The sequence below is a fragment of the Aotus nancymaae genome, unplaced genomic scaffold, assembly GCF_030222135.1.
Source record: "Aotus nancymaae isolate 86718 unplaced genomic scaffold, 86718_ANA_hifiasm-v0.15.2.pri h1tg000098l, whole genome shotgun sequence".
NCBI classification, from domain to species: domain Eukaryota; kingdom Metazoa; phylum Chordata; class Mammalia; order Primates; family Aotidae; genus Aotus; species Aotus nancymaae.
Window position 1 is genome coordinate 1,807,944 of NW_026988513.1, and position 16,223 is coordinate 1,824,166.

Genomic DNA, 16,223 nt, shown 5'->3' on the forward strand with positions numbered 1-16,223 from the left:
CCCTTTATCACAAAACTCCTCAAAGTGGTTGTCAAAGTAGCCAGATAAAAATACAGAACAGGGCCGGGTGCGGTGGATCACGCCTGTAATCCCAGCACTTTGGGCGTCCAAGGTGGGCGGATCACGAGGTCAGGAGATGGAGACCATCCTGGCTAACATGGTAAAACCCCATCTCTATTAAAAATACAAAAAATTTAGTCAGGCATAGTGGCACATGCCTGTAGTTCCAGCTACTTGGGAGGCTGAGGCAGGAGAATCACCTGAACCTGGGAGGCAGAGGTTGCAGTGAGCTGAGATCACACCACTGTACTCCAGCCTGGCATCAGAGTGAGACTCCGTCTAAAAAAAAAAAAAAACAGAACATCTAGTTAAATTTGAATTTCAGATAAATAATAATAATTTAATATACGTATGTCCTGTGCAATATTTGGGCCATACTTACACTAACAAATACTAAAACAATGTTTTGGTAGATGTATATCCCATGCTACATTAGTTTAGCAATATACCTACGCTAAAAATTACTTGTTGTTTATCTGAAAATTCAACTTTACTGGGTATTTGTATTTTTATTGCTAAATCTGCCAACCCAGGTTGTCTAAACTCACTTTTTTCCACTTCACTTAATATTCTTCTCACAGTCCACTCTGATGAGATGTAGGTTCCCAACACTCCTTTGAACTGCTTTTGTCAAGGATGTCAATGACTGGCATATGCCAAACTCAATTGTCTTCGGAGTCTTGGCCTCATAGTATTTCTGAACATTGCCAATCAATTCCTCCTTCCTGAAACAAGTTAGTTTCCAGAATCCGCTACCCCCACTTTCCTGATTGTCCTTCCTCCTTGGCCATAGCCCCCTGACCCTGAGCATCCCCCACAACCAGTGTATTCCTCAGACCCCGAGCACCCCTTCCGTGACCCCGAGCATCCCCTAGACCCTGAGCATCCCCCCCGACCCGGTGCATTTCCCCAGCCCCGAGCATCCCCTCCCTGACCGCGAGCATCCCCCTGACCCCGAGCATCCCCCTGACCCCGAGCATCCCCTAGACTCCGAGCATACCCTCCCGACTCCGTGCATCCCCGATCCCCAGCATCTCCCCAACTCTGCTCATCCTCTGACCTGGTGCGGTGCCCTGACCCAATGCAGCCCCTAAACCCCTGCAGCCCCCTGACCCCATGCATCCTCCTGACCCAGGGTTGCTCCTGACTCAGTGTTGCCCCCGCTCCGACCCCAGTGCCTCTTCCTGATCTGATGCGGCCCCTGACCTAGTAGAGTCCCCGGACTCCAGTGCATCCTTCTGACCCAGTGCTGCCCTCTGAGCTGGTGCATCCTCCTCACCCAGTGTGGCCCCCTGGGGATGCACACTCCAGTGCATCCTCCTGACCCGATGCTTCTTCCCGTCTCGGCGCGGGCCCCTGACCTGGTGCGGCCCTCTGATTCCATGCATCCCCCTGTTCCGGAGCGGTCCCCTGACCCGGTGCAGGGCCCATCGTTGTGTACTGTGGCCCCATAAACGCACTATCATCTCGCAGCGTCTTTGAGGTCACCGAGGGCTCGGGGATGGATGGTGCACCCGGCCCGTCCCCTGAGCTTGTATCCTTCTCTCCCTCCCTCACCGCTTCGCACTTCCCGTCCCTGCAAAGACGCCCAGCAAAAACCTCCTACTCGTGTCCATTCAGGCGGCTGCGTCCCTCGGAACCCAAGGCAGTCCAGCATCCACCGCCCACGGCCCCTGCTGACCTCCCGCGCCGCGCGGGTCCCCTCCCTCCTCTACCCTCCCCGGGATGCTCCGCCCATCGAGGACTCGGCGCTCGACCGCCCGGCGGATCTACGCGCTCGGCGCTCGCGGCGGGCGGAAGTGAGGTGCCGGCAGCTGGCGGCCGCGGAGCCTGCGGCGAGACCCTCCGGGCCCCGTCTTTGCCTGCCGTGGGGGGCTGCAGGCCGGCTGGAGGTATGTGTGGGAGGATGGAGGGCCTGGCCGAAGGCCAGCGGGGCAGGGACGTCAGCCGCACGGAGGCGGCCGATGGCGGCGTCCGTCCAGGCCTCAGTTGTGAAGGGACAGCCGCGCCCACCCGCGCCGTCGGTCACCTGCGGGGCCCCGCGACCCCGCCGCTCCCACCCCCGCCGTCAGGCGCCAGCGGGGCTCTGTGCCTATCCCCGCGGTTCCCAGCCCTGTCGTCCCCACCTGCGCCGGTGCGGGGCGTGTGGGCTGCAGAGGGCAGACCCCGCGCCCCGTCTGCCGGAACTGTCCCCGACACGCGCCGTGCGTAGTTGCCACCCTGAGATTTGAGAATTTCTCTTGGAAAGTAAACACGAGGCAGGTTTTACCTGTCTGCCTAGGAATGCATCCGGCTCTGGCTGTCCTTAGCGCTTAAAAGGCGCCTGCCACTGTTGTCAGCGTTTGCGTGCACGGACTTGGTCCTCGCGCGTGGGTAGACGCTGCCCTGTGACCCCATTTTACAGATGGGGGAGCGGCGGCTCAGAGTGCTTGAGCAAAGAGCCTTAGTTCCTGTTGTAGCTGCCATTGAGGCCTTGCGCAACGGCTCCAAGTCCGCACACCAGCGGTCTGGAAGCCTGGTGATGCATAACCCTGTATCCCAAGGTTTTTAAATAAACACTTAGTTCCAAGAAACAGTTCTTGAAACAACTCGTCTTTGAATGGAAGTAAGTTATTTTTAATCTGCCAAAGGTCAACATACTAATAAGTCTGGGAAATTTTAAGTTTGATGCCTTTGTGAATTTGTGAGTAAACTTACAAGGGACACTTCAATATTTTTCTAAGTTAGCCACACTTTAGTTAAATCATTTATGTGCACTGTGCAGTATTGAAAAGTTAGTTCTGAGCTTACGTATGGATCTGTCTCTTAGTGCATAATAATGTTTTGTTTATGAATGTTAGTACATACTGGCCCATGATTTGTGTAACTGACTCCTTTAATGACAAATCAACTGAAAGCCAAAATCCTCCCAAGGATGATTTTTGTGCTTTTAAAAGTTGGTGATTCGCAGAGTATTACTAGAAAGAGTGATGTGTGCTTAGTACTTACCTCTTGTTTGCTTAAGTAGAAACTTAATAAATTTAAGAAGAGAAGCAGAGATTCCCCCAGTGTGACTTGGAACAACTCTTGGAAGTTTTAGAAACTAGTCTTTTTTTTTTGGAAAGTTTTTAATTTCCTGCACTGAATGCCATTTTGAACTACAGTTGACCCTTGAACAACACTGGGGTTAGGGTGCCCATGCAGTCAGAAATTCCCGTGTAACTTTTATTTCCCCAGGACTTAACTCCTAATAGCCTCCTGTCGACCAGAAAGAAGCCTTACTGATACATAAACAGTTGACTAACATGTATTTTGTATGTTATATGTATTATATACTGTATTATAATAAAGTAAACTAGAGAGAGGAAAATGTTAAGAAAATTACAAGTAAGAGAAAAAGTATTTACTCTTGAGTGGAAGTGGAGCATCATGAAGGTTTTCATCCCCATAAGTCTTCGTGAGTAAATTGTGGAGGAGGAGGAAGAGGAGGGATTGTCTCAGGGGTGGCCGAGATGGAAGAGATGGAGGAGGTGGAAGGGGAAGTGGGAGAGGCAGGCACACTCAGTGCACCTTTTGTTGAAATAAGTCCGTGTATAAGTGGACCTGCCTCATTCCAACCTCTGTTGCTGAAGGGTCAACTGTATTACTTTTCTAAAAGATGATTATTCACTTGCTAAGTCAAGTTCTTGGGAGCCCATTATGAAAGAATCCTATGGGCAATGAAGTTGGTACTCAAAAAGTTTTGCACGGATAGTCTTCTAGCAAAGAACTTTTAATAATTTCTGGTGTCAAGCAGCAGTAAGATTAGGCCATACAGGAAATGCTAGTTGCAGTGGTATTCTCTCGGTTACTTTTCCGCACATTCCCTAGTTTACCCATGTTAATCTAGCCAGGGCTTCCACTCCAGTATCTGCCACATAGTAGGTGCTTAAATGTTCATTGAAAGGATGAACTTTCGGTCATTGTTAAGAGGATTTCGAAACTGAGAAATAATGTTCATTGATCACTCTGCTAAGCAGTGTACTAGGATGTTGATTGTTCTCAGATCCTGGGGAGTATGTTCATGGACCCTCTGGACTGCCTACTGAAATCACATGCTGGTAGTGTGGACTTCTAATGAAATGCTTTAGAGTATACTTCTGTTAGTTTGAAATTATTATTGACGTGAATACACAAACTTAAAAGTAATTGGGAAATATAAATCTTAAAGCGGTAGATGACATGCCCATTGGCATTCTTGGATCTCAGTTTGTTTATTAATTGATTAATTGATTGAAAAGGGGTCTCATTCTGTCACCCAGGATAGAGTGCAGTGGCACAATCACAACACACTGCAGCCTTGACTGTCAGGGACCCAGAAATCCTCCCACCTCAGCCTCCCAAGTAGCTGGGACCTCAGGTGCGTGCCACCTTGTTTGACTAATTTTTAAAATTATTTGTGGAGAGGAGGTCTCACTGTGTTGCCCAGATTGGTCTTGAACTTCTGAACTCTGCCTCCCAGAGTGCTGGGATTATAGTTGTGACCCACTGTGCCTGGCAACTTTTTATTATTTTTTTAGTATATATGGAGTCTTGCTCTGTCTCCCAGGCTGGAGTGCAGTGGCTCAGTCTCAGCTCACTTGCAACCTCCGCCTCCCGGGCTCAAGCGATTCTCCTGTGTCAGCCTCCTGAGTAGCTGGGATTACAGGCACACGCCTCTACACTCAGCTAATTTTTGTAGTTTTAGAAATGGGGTTTCACTATGTTTACCAGGCTGGTCTTGAACTTCTGACCTCAGGTGATCCACCTGCCTCAGTCTCCCAATGTGCTGGGATTATAGACTGGAGCCACTGTGCCTGGCCTGTGCCTGGCGGCTTTTGTTGAAAAATCAGTGTGTAAGTGGACCTGCCTCGTTCAAACCCGTGTTGCTTAAGGGTGAACTGTATTACTTTTCTAAAAGGTGATTATTAACTTGCTAAATTTTTCCCTTTGCTGCTTGCTAACAGTGCTGCTTTTCACAAGATCTCAATTGAAAATCACAGAGTCAAAAGGTATTTTAGCTTAGGTGTCAAAGCAACTATACACAGGTTCTTGGTCTGGCTCTGATCTGCTTCAAAGTACTGGCTGAGTTGCTTAGATGCTTTGGACTCTGCTTCCTTTTTTGTGTATTCAGAGAATACATACAATTCGGTTATCTCTGAAATCCTTTCTGCCTTGAAATTTTCCGACTCAGTGAATCCTGTATCCACTTAGCACTTGTCTTATTCCTGTGTTTTGTTAGGGGTAATATTATTAATGGTGTTTACATACACCAGTAAAAGACTAAGCTCATGCTGGATAGGGATTAGTTTTAATTATTGTTGTGTCTCCCAATCTTACTATATGCCTGACACATATATTGAAAATTAAATAATACTAGCCTGGATTCATAAGGGGCATTTTTGCCCTCTCCATTAAAGAACAGCTAAGAACTAACTCTGTAGTATTGGGTGTAAGTCCAGCAGAAGCTCAGAGGTGGGAAGGATCCTTTGGGGTGATCAGGAAGCTTTGAGGATAAGAACATGATGAAGGAAGGAGTGTGAACACGTGGGCTGCACATCAAGAGCAAAGGCCCAGAGGCTGGTAAGTGAGTGCGTTTTGGATTATGGGTGGAGCGACTTGACTGACAGGCAGAAGAGTTTGGGACAGATTTGTTAGGCAGTTCTTTTTTTTTTCTTTCTTTTTTTGGGAAAATTATAGTAGACCAGCTCAAAAGCTTCCTGAACATCCTTTATCTTAATACTGTTGGTAGCATTTCAGATTAAAAATAAACCATCCAGTTTGCTTTATTTTTGTTTTTGGGTTTATCAATTCTTCTAGGTAATATTTTTGATTACAGTAAATCTCGGTGCCACTAATGGAAAGAACACTGGCCACAGACTGGGGAAGACCGGGTTTCAGTTTATTAGAAGGTGAGCTGCACAGGGTGGATCCAGAGAGCCTCTGGACTCACGCCCGGCACATCTTAAGCACTCAGTGACACGTGTGTCATTGAAGGGCTTTTTCCCTTTGCTGCTTGCTAACAGTGCCGCTTTTCACAAGGCCGGCACTTAGTTTCATTTGTAAGCATGGATGAATTTTTAAAGGCCTTTTCTCGTTTTAAAGTTTTGTGATTTTGGAGGGTATATGATTTAACTTTCATTGTATTATAATTTTAATGAAAGACAAAACGAGATAAAATGCCATGTTTGGCTTTAATTTTAATGAAAACCCCATGTGAGTGATATGATGTATGTCTCAGTGGGAATCAGAAGTCATGCCAGATAGCTCAAATGAAGAAAGGTGCAGACGGGGTTAGGGAATACACAGGAGTCGAGAGGAGCAAAGGGAAGCTAACAGTAACTGGAAAGGAGGGAAGGAAAAAGTAGAGTTGGCGGGAGGAGGGTCTGACTGTTGCCAGAGAAGTAGTGCTGGGGGCTGGGGTAGTAACACTGAAATGCCTCAGTCTTGGAACTGGTCCACTTCTGAAATCAAAGTGCAGGCCTCCCACTGTTTGCTTACAGTCTCTCAACTTTCTCAGTCTCACTCACCCCTAGGGCACCTATCAGGAGCTTCCGTGGTCTTCAGTCACTGTCATTCTAGCGCGCTCAGTCATGTGGTTGTTCTTCTGTAGCATCTGCCCGACAGGTTCTCAGTCTTGGGCGCTCTCAACTCTCTACCTCCTGTAATGCTTGACCTGGGTTACTGGGGCCAGCGGGGAAAATCACCATATCCAGATCTGTGCTCCTATAAATCCATGGTCACCAGCTCAACTGGGCCATCAAGGAATCTTCTAGAGTTTTCCTCATCAGCACCTGCTTCCAATCTCTGTAGAATCAGGCTTTTCAAACATCTCATCCTGTCACATCATCTACACACACTGTTAGCATGTGGTCTTGCCACCTGCATCATAAATAATAGAGATGTAAGCGGAGAATCTCAGGGGCTTCCTGCCAAAAACGTTCCTCTTCCCTCAGTCACAGTAGAAGAGGTTGTATTTATGCTAAGACCAATTCCCTGCTTGGAGTCTGGATCCCGGCTACTCTACTGCCTTTGTGAGGACTTCACTCAGTTGTTCATGTCTTACTAAAGGCTTCTTTTTGTTGGCCTTTATACAGCTTAGAGACAGACAACAATAAAGCAAAATAGAAAAAAGTAGAATCCTCCCTTGATTTCACATCCCCCTGTTAAAATTCCTCTCTTTTTCCCTTTCCAACCACATTTCTTGAAATAGTTGTTTGTAGCCAACTTCTCACCCATCCCAGTGCTGTCTGGTTTCATTTACCATCACTCTACTGAAGACCAAAGTCATCCTTGAGCTCCTGGTCACAAAATCTTGTTCTGTCATTTCCCCAGGGTAGTGCCTGGGACATAGCGAGTGTATAATAAACATTTATTTGACTGAATAAATCTGAGGATGTTCCTTTTCAGCCCTAGTTTATCTGTTTTTCTGGGGTATAGGAGTTCAACACTGTCATCTTTTGAGGATCTTTGTGACTATTCACTGTATGTGTACCAAATCTTCTTGATGGACTGAGTAAAGATAGAAATAAATATTATTTGAGGATGAGTTGAGTGGCTCACGCCTGTAACCCCAGCACTTTGAGAGGCCGAGGTGGAAGTATAGCTTGAGCCCAGGAGTTTGAGACCAGCCTGGGTAACATAGTGAGACCCCATTTCTATAAAAATTCCAAAAAACTTAGCTGCATGTCGTGGTGCACGTCTGTGGTCCCAGTTACTCGGGAGGCTGAAGTGGGAGGATCACTTGAGCCTGGAAGGTAGAGGCTGCAGTGAGCCATGATTGCACCACTGCACTCCAGCAGCCTGGGTGACTGAGCAAGACCCTGTCTCAAAGAAAACAACAACAAAAAGAATATCATTTGGTAATGATTTCTTCAGTCTTGTTCAAGTGATCTGTCTTTCTGGGAAAACAAAACCCTAGACATGTTTTTTTCTGAGAAAGTATATTTTCTAAAATACTAAGAATTAATGTTTTTATCTATCCATATAGATCTAATAAAGAGAGTAGTAGGCCATTGGGTACTACTGGCAATAGATTTGTGAATACATAATGCTGTGCTCTTGTATGAAACTCTCTCATTTTTCTGTTAAGTAGTATATCTTTTTGAAGTTTTTGTCTTCATTTATTTGTTGGGGGTGGGTGGAGGGGGATGAGTTTGCACTGGCCTGCTTCAAAATGGTCACATACATGTCAAGAATGTCCAGTGGCATTGGTTGGAAGTCCAGCCACCTTGAGACCTGCAGCCTTTCCCTGTGTAACATCGCAACAGTCCTTGTCCTCTGGGAAGAGACCTGCATGCTAAGGCAGAGGGCTTGATGTTTCCTGGGGAATAAAGGAGACCTCTAAGTAACTCTCCAATTAAGATAGAGTCCAGTGCTTGTCTTATGAGAATAGCTGAGTAATCCAGTATTTATGTAACCGATCTGGGAGCTAAGTTGTCAGGCGTTCCCTATATACGTGTCTGGCTTCCAGTATTGCTTCCCAGTCACCTCATGCACATTCTCGTCCCCTGAATCCCTTACCTCCAAACACTGTAACAGGAGGGGAGGGCTTTATTCCCATTCCCCAAATAAATAAATAAAAATCAAGTGTCATTTGTCAGTTATTTGGTTTAAATTATTGGATTCTTCTCCCAAAGAATTAAAATATACACAAACATGCTTTCATTTGAAACCATAGATAGTAGTTCATCTATTTTTTGCTTGCAGAGGTAGAGAAGGAAAAGAAGTATAAAAAGAAGGTCAGGAAAGCAGGATATATTATCTCTTACCTGTTCAGTCCTTCCCTTCTGCAATGGCCCTTATGAGATCCAGCGAGTCTTTTGCCTCTTACCAGGCCCTAACTCTATACAGTTTGGACCCCGTGGGTTCTTTCCGATCTGTGCATGATTATATTTTTGTTAACCATGATTTTGGGATGGAGTAGGAGGAGTAAGATGATTAATTTGGAAAACTGGATTACAGAGTTCATGACACTGTCTCTGAGACTTGTCCCACTGTGTGCTGTTAGGTGGTAGAATTTGTGGCAGTGCTGCTGTAACTTGCTGTTGATCCCACTCAGGAAGAGTGGTGTCTGAGTTTGTAGAGAACTGGGGAAGAAAATCACCATTTTTCTGAACCCTTTTCCCAATATCTTTCTCTAGGCAATCCCTTTGGGTCCAGCCCAGCCCAGCCCAGTAGGGACAAGTCTGTCTTAGGGTAGGTTGGGCCTGACTCTAGAAAGATTTGGTGAATTCTCTACTTTGATTCTCTTTTAGGGTGCCCTGAGAGTCTGGCTGAGTCTATCTAATTTTACTGTTGAAGCTCACTAGGCAGCTCTGCAACAGGATTTTTCTGGGGTCCTCTGGACCCAAGATGGATCTGGACAGGTAAGGCTACCTAGTACCCCCAGATGTGGATGTGTGCACAGATTACTACGGTGTAGCTTCTCATTTAGTAGAGTTGAGCTGGGGTCTGAGATTCTGCTTTTCTGATTTGTTCCCGGGTGATGCCAGTGCTGCCAGTTCTCGGGTGATGCCAGGTTGAGTCATACGTGGGGAAGGGTGGATGTTTGGGAGAGGTTCTTTTTTTTTTTATGATTGTTGAGAAAATCACCTTTCTATAGTCTGATCTCTTAAGAAAATAGTCCTTTAACATCATGAGGCCTTTTCAATAGAGGTTATCCTAGTCTTTAGTGAGTCAGAACTTCTGTATTTTTCAGGTCCTGGCCTTCTCCCTCTAGCTGAGAAAAGCATCTGAGAGTATGACAGGGTGAGACTGTGTTCACTAATTTTTTTAAGATTTCTTGTCTGCTATTGAAATCAGCAAGACTCTATTAAATAGCAGAAAGTACTGCTTTTACGATTTCTAAAACTACTTTCAGTTGTGGTTTCATTTTCTGATTTTTTTCTCTATATTATTACTGCTAGCTAATTTTTTCTGTGTACTTTTAATCTGAAGTTCTGTAAAAAGTAACTTGCTATCTTTTGTTCTAGTAGTAAATATTTTGGAAAATTTAAATTGTGCCACAGTTTTAATTTGGGAAATTAAATATGGGAAAATTACAGAATTAAAATTTTCTGACCTCTATTGCAGAAAACACTAAATTCATCCCTGTGTGCTTCATTAAAGGATAAGAGGCAGATAGTTTAAAACTAATATAGGACATCTATAAGGAAAATGTATTTACTTAAGTGTAAAGTATAAATTGTAAGAAAAATGTGGCCTTTTGTCTTTATTTTAGTGAAATGCTTTTGTAATAGTAATTTTCTCTTTTGACCTGTGATGGATAGGAGGTTAATTGATGTTAAATGGACGCTTTGTTAATCCTTCGTCAGCTACTAAATTGGTATAGGGGAGTACAGGTCAAGACTGCACAAGGCCATGACCAGCTTGTTTTCTCAGGGAGGTTTATGGATTCCACCCCTTCCTCTTCTCCAAACCACACATCACTCTCTCCAGCTGCACATAAGGGAGACTCTCCTGGCTCCCCTCCCCCTCTTCCTGTGCTCCTGTCCCCCGCCCTCATCCCCTCATCTTTCTCCCTCTCTGGGCTGCTGCAGAGTGACAGCTTGTAGATGTTGCGTGCGAGTGAGTTCAGCTGGCGCTGTGTGGTCTGAGTGTGTGGTCTCCGGCTCAGCCGAGAGGCTGCTAACAGGGTGGATGAGAGGGAGAGCAGTACTGTTTACTTTAATTTATTTCGGATGCCGGAATTGTGCCCAGAGTTTCTCCTAAGCTTGATTCCATGGCTAGCAGCTTCAATCCCTCACAGCTGTGGTGCAGTCTGAACTCCGGGCTGTCCTCTCCTGACAGGCACTTTCCATAGCATCTGCCTGCTTAATCCCTTGAGGCTCAGAAATGTTAACGGCACTGTTGAGTGCTGTGATTATTTTGCTTTCACTATGTCAAGATTTATGGCCTTCGAGAAGTTTCTTTGGAGATAGAGCTAGAGAAATAAAGCAGAATTTGTAACATCAGTGACAAAGTTGATGTATTTTTGGAAATTAGAAAAGCTATTATACAAAATTTGGGTCAAATTAATCCAACTTTGCTCATGTACAAGAACCTGGGCGTTAGTGACATCCTGTCATGTTGAACAGTTTTAATGAAATTAGCCAGTTTAAGCCGACAGTTGGTTTCTTGACCTTTTCTGCAACTCTACATTGATTTTGGCATAGCTGTTTACCGTAGTTATTATATTTGTCAGCAGTGATATTGGTTTATTTCATCCTAAAGATTTGACAAGTCGAGACAAATGAAACTTTGTTTTTCTGTAATAGTATAAACTTAGGAGAATATCTTCTTATCCAATCCTTTCATTATGAGTAGCTTAGTAATATTTTCTTGATTTTGTTCCTCTCTCATTCCTGAACATTCCTGTTGAGATGATCAAGTATTTTGTTATTTGAATAAACACATGTAGACTCTTGATATCACTTGGGGATTTTGCATTGTTTAGCTTCTTTATTTTCATGTCTTCCTGGCAGTCTTGCTGGAATGGAGTTGGTGGTGTTGATGTTTGTCAAGGATTAGAAAGTCTAGGCCACGCACATCTTCCCAAAGGGTCAATATATGCAGCTTGGAGTTGTTCTGCTGCTTTTTTGCTACTCTGAACCCTGGGTTTCAATAGCTGAGCTCTGTTCCCATCACTGCAAGGGTAAAGCTTTCACCTACCCCCTTGTACCTTTTCATTCCTGGCCCTGCTTTAGCTTAGCCTCACTTGATCTGTAATCAGACCTCAGAAATTTAGTCATGTTGGGTAATTTTTAAAAAATGATATGCTGTATCTTGTGTTCCATTTTTTGGGGGAGTCTGTGTTTATGATGCTAATGATGTTAATCTAATGTTCAGAAGAATTCTGAAGCACAGTTATTCATAAAGTTACACCACCGTCACCATTATCCAAGTCCAGAATGTTTTCATCACACCCAGAGAAAACCCTGAATCCACTACCAATCCTTTCTCACTCTCTGTGTCCGTGGATTTACCTATTCTGAACTTTCATGTGAGTGAAATCATATCCTATGTGTCCTTTTTGTCAATTATGGCAAAATATATGCATAGTATTAGTCATTACTCTGTGACTTTAACCTAGGAAGTGAAAATTCTTTATAGAGAGAGAGAGGAAAAAATACTGATAAATGATGGTTAGAATTGAGTAATCATGTATGGAAATGAACTTGTATTTTTAGAAACTCGGAAATATTTAACAGGAACTGTGGAATGCTCAAAACTTGTGTGGGATAGAAATGCCCTGGGTGTCATTGGCTGTTAGTCACCAGCACTTGCCTACAGTGGTTGGTCATGCAAGTTCCTGTTCTGAAACTTCCTTGAGTTTCACCAATGCTAGTGCTAATTGGTTGTTTGAAATTTAATGTAGAACTCTAAATGAATAAATCCTGATTGGACAGATTCCCTCCACTTCTACCTTAGCTTTTACTGGGCAAAATCCTCCAGGAGTTAACAGTGAGCAGGAAAAGAACCAGGGTTTTCCTCTCTGGTAACTGAAGTGGGAATTACCCTCCAGAGCAGTTGATTCTCTTGCAAGGGCAGAGAAGAAGTATCTGTAGAACCACAGAACCATGGCAGCAATTTTAAAAATCATATTTCCAAATGCGTTTCTGTTGAAAACAAGTTTATCTTTAAGAAGAAGATTACTACCTTTATTTGGACTTTTCATTATTTAGAACTGAAAATTTAGAATCATTTTATATATTCTCAGTACTATCCCATTCTCTTTTATGGCTGGATTTTTTAAATTGAAAAATCAAGTTTAAATGAGTTTTGGCCGAGTTTTTATAGGACTAAAGGATAGTTGAAAAACAAGTTTTTCTGATAACTTCCATTATAAATATCTTAGTAATTAAAATTTATTAGGGATAAAATTTATTTTGGTTTAAACATTTAAAATATATATATTTTTTGGTTGGGGGGAAGTAGACACAGCATCAAAGATCTGAACTTACAAATGAGAATTTCTGGTTTTCATGTAATTCCGTGTGGAAGTGGTAATACAATATCAAACTTTTCACCTCCTGGACCTTACAGTTAAAGGTCAGATTTGAACTAGACCTCTTGTCACCCAGAGGTGACCCATAGAGAAGGAGTTGTTCTGCTTAGATCTTTGGTTAATTTGGATTTATCTAATTCTTTTCTGTGGCATGTATTGTATTGAAGATCAAGAGGAGGGGTCTCAGGCTGATTGTAACCTTTTAGGATGTAATTAGGGCACACAGTTTTTATAGTGGTTTTGGCAGTTGCTATTGTGGCAGAGATTTATTGGTTTAAGAGACAGTGCATGGCATAAAGTAGAGAATCAAAGAATGGCATCTGTCCTGTGAAACAAATCTAGCTGACACCCCTCTCAGAGGCCACATCTTAGAGCTTCTCATGGCAGGAGTTTTGTACAGCCTTTGAGATCTCTGCTGCTATTGTTGAGATGAACTCAACCCCATTTCACTGAGTGTCTGGCACTGGACTAGACGCTAACAGTAAAGCAAGAATATGATGACAAGCCCAGGCAAGCCCACTGAAGATTACTATCAGAGAGCTTGGCACAGTAATTCTTTTTTTTCTTCCCCTTTTCTTTAATGTAAAGGATACTATTATTTGTTATAATCATTTTCTTAAGGTAATTAATTTACAGGAGAAATGAGCTCCCCCTCCCCCCCATCAAAAAAAGCACATAAGACAGAGCTGCCAAGAGGAAGTCTCCTGTGGTCAGCATTCTTATGGAGACCCTCTGCTGCCTGGATCTCTAGCTAGCAGCCGCCCCGCAGGGCTCTGGAATTGGATTTTCTGTGTGGTCTAAGGCCTACCTACATTTCTAAAACATGTATATACATGCTTACTGCCACAGGGAAGGCAATATAAAAATATTTAGGCTGGGCGTGGTGGCTCATGCCTGTAATCCCAGCATTTTGGAGGCCAAGGCGGGCAGATCACGAGGTCAAGAGATTGAGACCATCCTGCCAACATGGTGAAACCCTGTCTCTACTAAAAATACAAAATTAGCTGGGTGTGGTGGCACACACCTGTAGTCCCAGCTACTCTGGAGGCTGAGGCAAGAGAAGTGCTTGAACCCGGGAGGTGGAGGTGGCAGTGAGCAGAGATCGTGCCACCGCACTCCAGCCTGGCGATAGAGTGAGACTCTGAAAAACAACAAAACTTAAAACCACAATTTCCCTGGCCCTTCCCCTCTCCAATCTCATTCTCTGGATAATTAACCCCTGGTGTGTATCCTTCCAGCCCTTTTTCTCTGTATTCATATAAGCATAGGCCCTTGTTTGTATGAAGGTAGCTTTTGTTCTTCTTTTTAAATAGGAACTGATTCTAACACATCAACTGTAAAATAACTTTTAGACAACATGGAAAAATTGAGCTGGGGCTAGGTGCAGTGTCATTTGTAGAGATACAAACTAAATCATTTCTGGATGAAATGATGCAATGTTTTAAAGAGCTCCCTCAACAAACAACATAAAAGTATGTTGAGGAGGAGAGGTAGTTAGAACAAGAGACAGTGTTGAAGCTTAGTGTTGGGAACTTGGAGATTCCTTATTCTCATCTCCTTTTATGTATGTTTAAGATTTCCTTAATAAATATTAAAAAAAAAAAAAAAAATCCAGAGAATAGCATAGAGCAAGAGCCTGGTTTTGAATCCTACCTCTGCCACTTAACTAGCTGTGGTTTTGGACAAGCAGTTTAATGTCTCATAATCCTACCCTTGTTAATAAAACCATTTGGCAGTTTAGAATATTTCCTTCTAGGAACTTTTTGTGTACATCTCTATATGTACCTATCTGCCTATTTATGTCTTTCTGTTTTACTGATTTGTTGTGAGTATTCTCTTGGTCTCATATGTTTTTCATAATGTTTCACTGGCTGCGTTGTATTTCATTGACTAAACTTTCACATTTTACTAAATGTTTTAGTGGATGTTTCCATTTTTCCCCCGTGTGCTGTAAAAAATTTTACAGTCGTAGGAATCTTCATGCCCCATGCTTTGGATTATTTTAGTCATTGTTCACTTTTCAAGAATAACGTTTTGAGTCAAACTGTGGAAGCATATCTAAGGCTTTGACACATGTGGCCGAATTATTTTTCAGAGTATTGTAACAGTTTGTGCTACTGCCAGCCATGCATGGGAGCTGTGTACAGATTCAGCCAACAACCATGAGCCTTTGAGATTGTCTTAGATATCTTGTGTTAATAGGCCAGCAGTACAGCCTCTGTTTTAGTTGATGTTTCTCTGAGGTTGGGTTTTGTCCATATGTTTGCTGGTTGGTTGCCTCTACTCTGTTGTGAACTATAAGTTTATACCTTCTCCATTTTTGTTTTTTGAGGCTCTTGTTGTTTTCTGGATTGATTTTTGTGAGCTGTTTATATATTAAAGCTGTTTGTGTTTTGACATTTTGAATATTTTCTCAGACTTCCTGTTTGGCTTTTGAATTTGTTGTCTTTTATTTATGAACTTATAAAAGATGTATATTTCTTTATGGGCAAGAACTTAGTATGTTCACCGTTGTGATTTTTTTTTTATCAAGTCCAAATGTTGTCCTTCCACCCCAACAGCTGGAATATACACTTACTTTATGTTCTTCTAGGTTTTTCTGGGTGTAATTAAAATTGTATGTATATTTGACTCTTTAAATAACCAGGAATTCTTTAACTCTGTAGATGTTTGAAGTAATGCAAGCAAGAAAATTATGCTTTTGGACTGTAACTGAAACATTTTGGGGATTGGAGTTAATATGCTAAAAATTAAGAGGCAAGAAAATAAAGCAGCGTTTGTTTGGAATAATATTCAGCTTAATCTTTGTCTATCCTGACTACGGCCCGTCATCAGTGTTTGGAATTTTCCCAGCATGTTATGTAGTGCAGTGCTATGGCTTTAAAGAAGCACTTTCCCCACTTGCTCTGGAGCCCTATGCCCTGGTTCTGGGAAATAATCGTGATTGTGGACTGTTACTGTGCTTCGTCAGCCCTCTCTGCCTGCTGCTTTCATGTTCCTTTAGTTATGCAGTACAAATCTTGCACAATATTTCTCTATTTTCTCTTACTAAAATACTTTCTATCTTAAAACAGTTGAAGGCCATTCTCCTATAAGGTTGTTCACCCAGTCTCTGGCATGGCAGCACACCTAATGACCCCCAAATTCACTTACTGTTGGTTTTTCATGCATGTGCAGT

The 16,223-nt window shown here is 43.2% G+C and overlaps 1 protein-coding gene across 2 annotated transcripts in view; it reads left to right on the forward strand.

Moving 5' to 3' along the window:
- Positions 1-1,831: 1,831 nt before the first annotated feature.
- EXOC2 (exocyst complex component 2) overlaps positions 1,832-16,223 on the forward strand; it is a 212,306-nt gene continuing 197,914 nt past the window's right edge. For both annotated transcript variants that reach the window (XM_021676162.2, XM_021676163.2), the window contains exon 1: positions 1,832-1,952. The gene's annotated coding sequence lies outside the window, so the exon portion shown is untranslated. The remainder of the gene's footprint in view (positions 1,953-16,223) is intronic.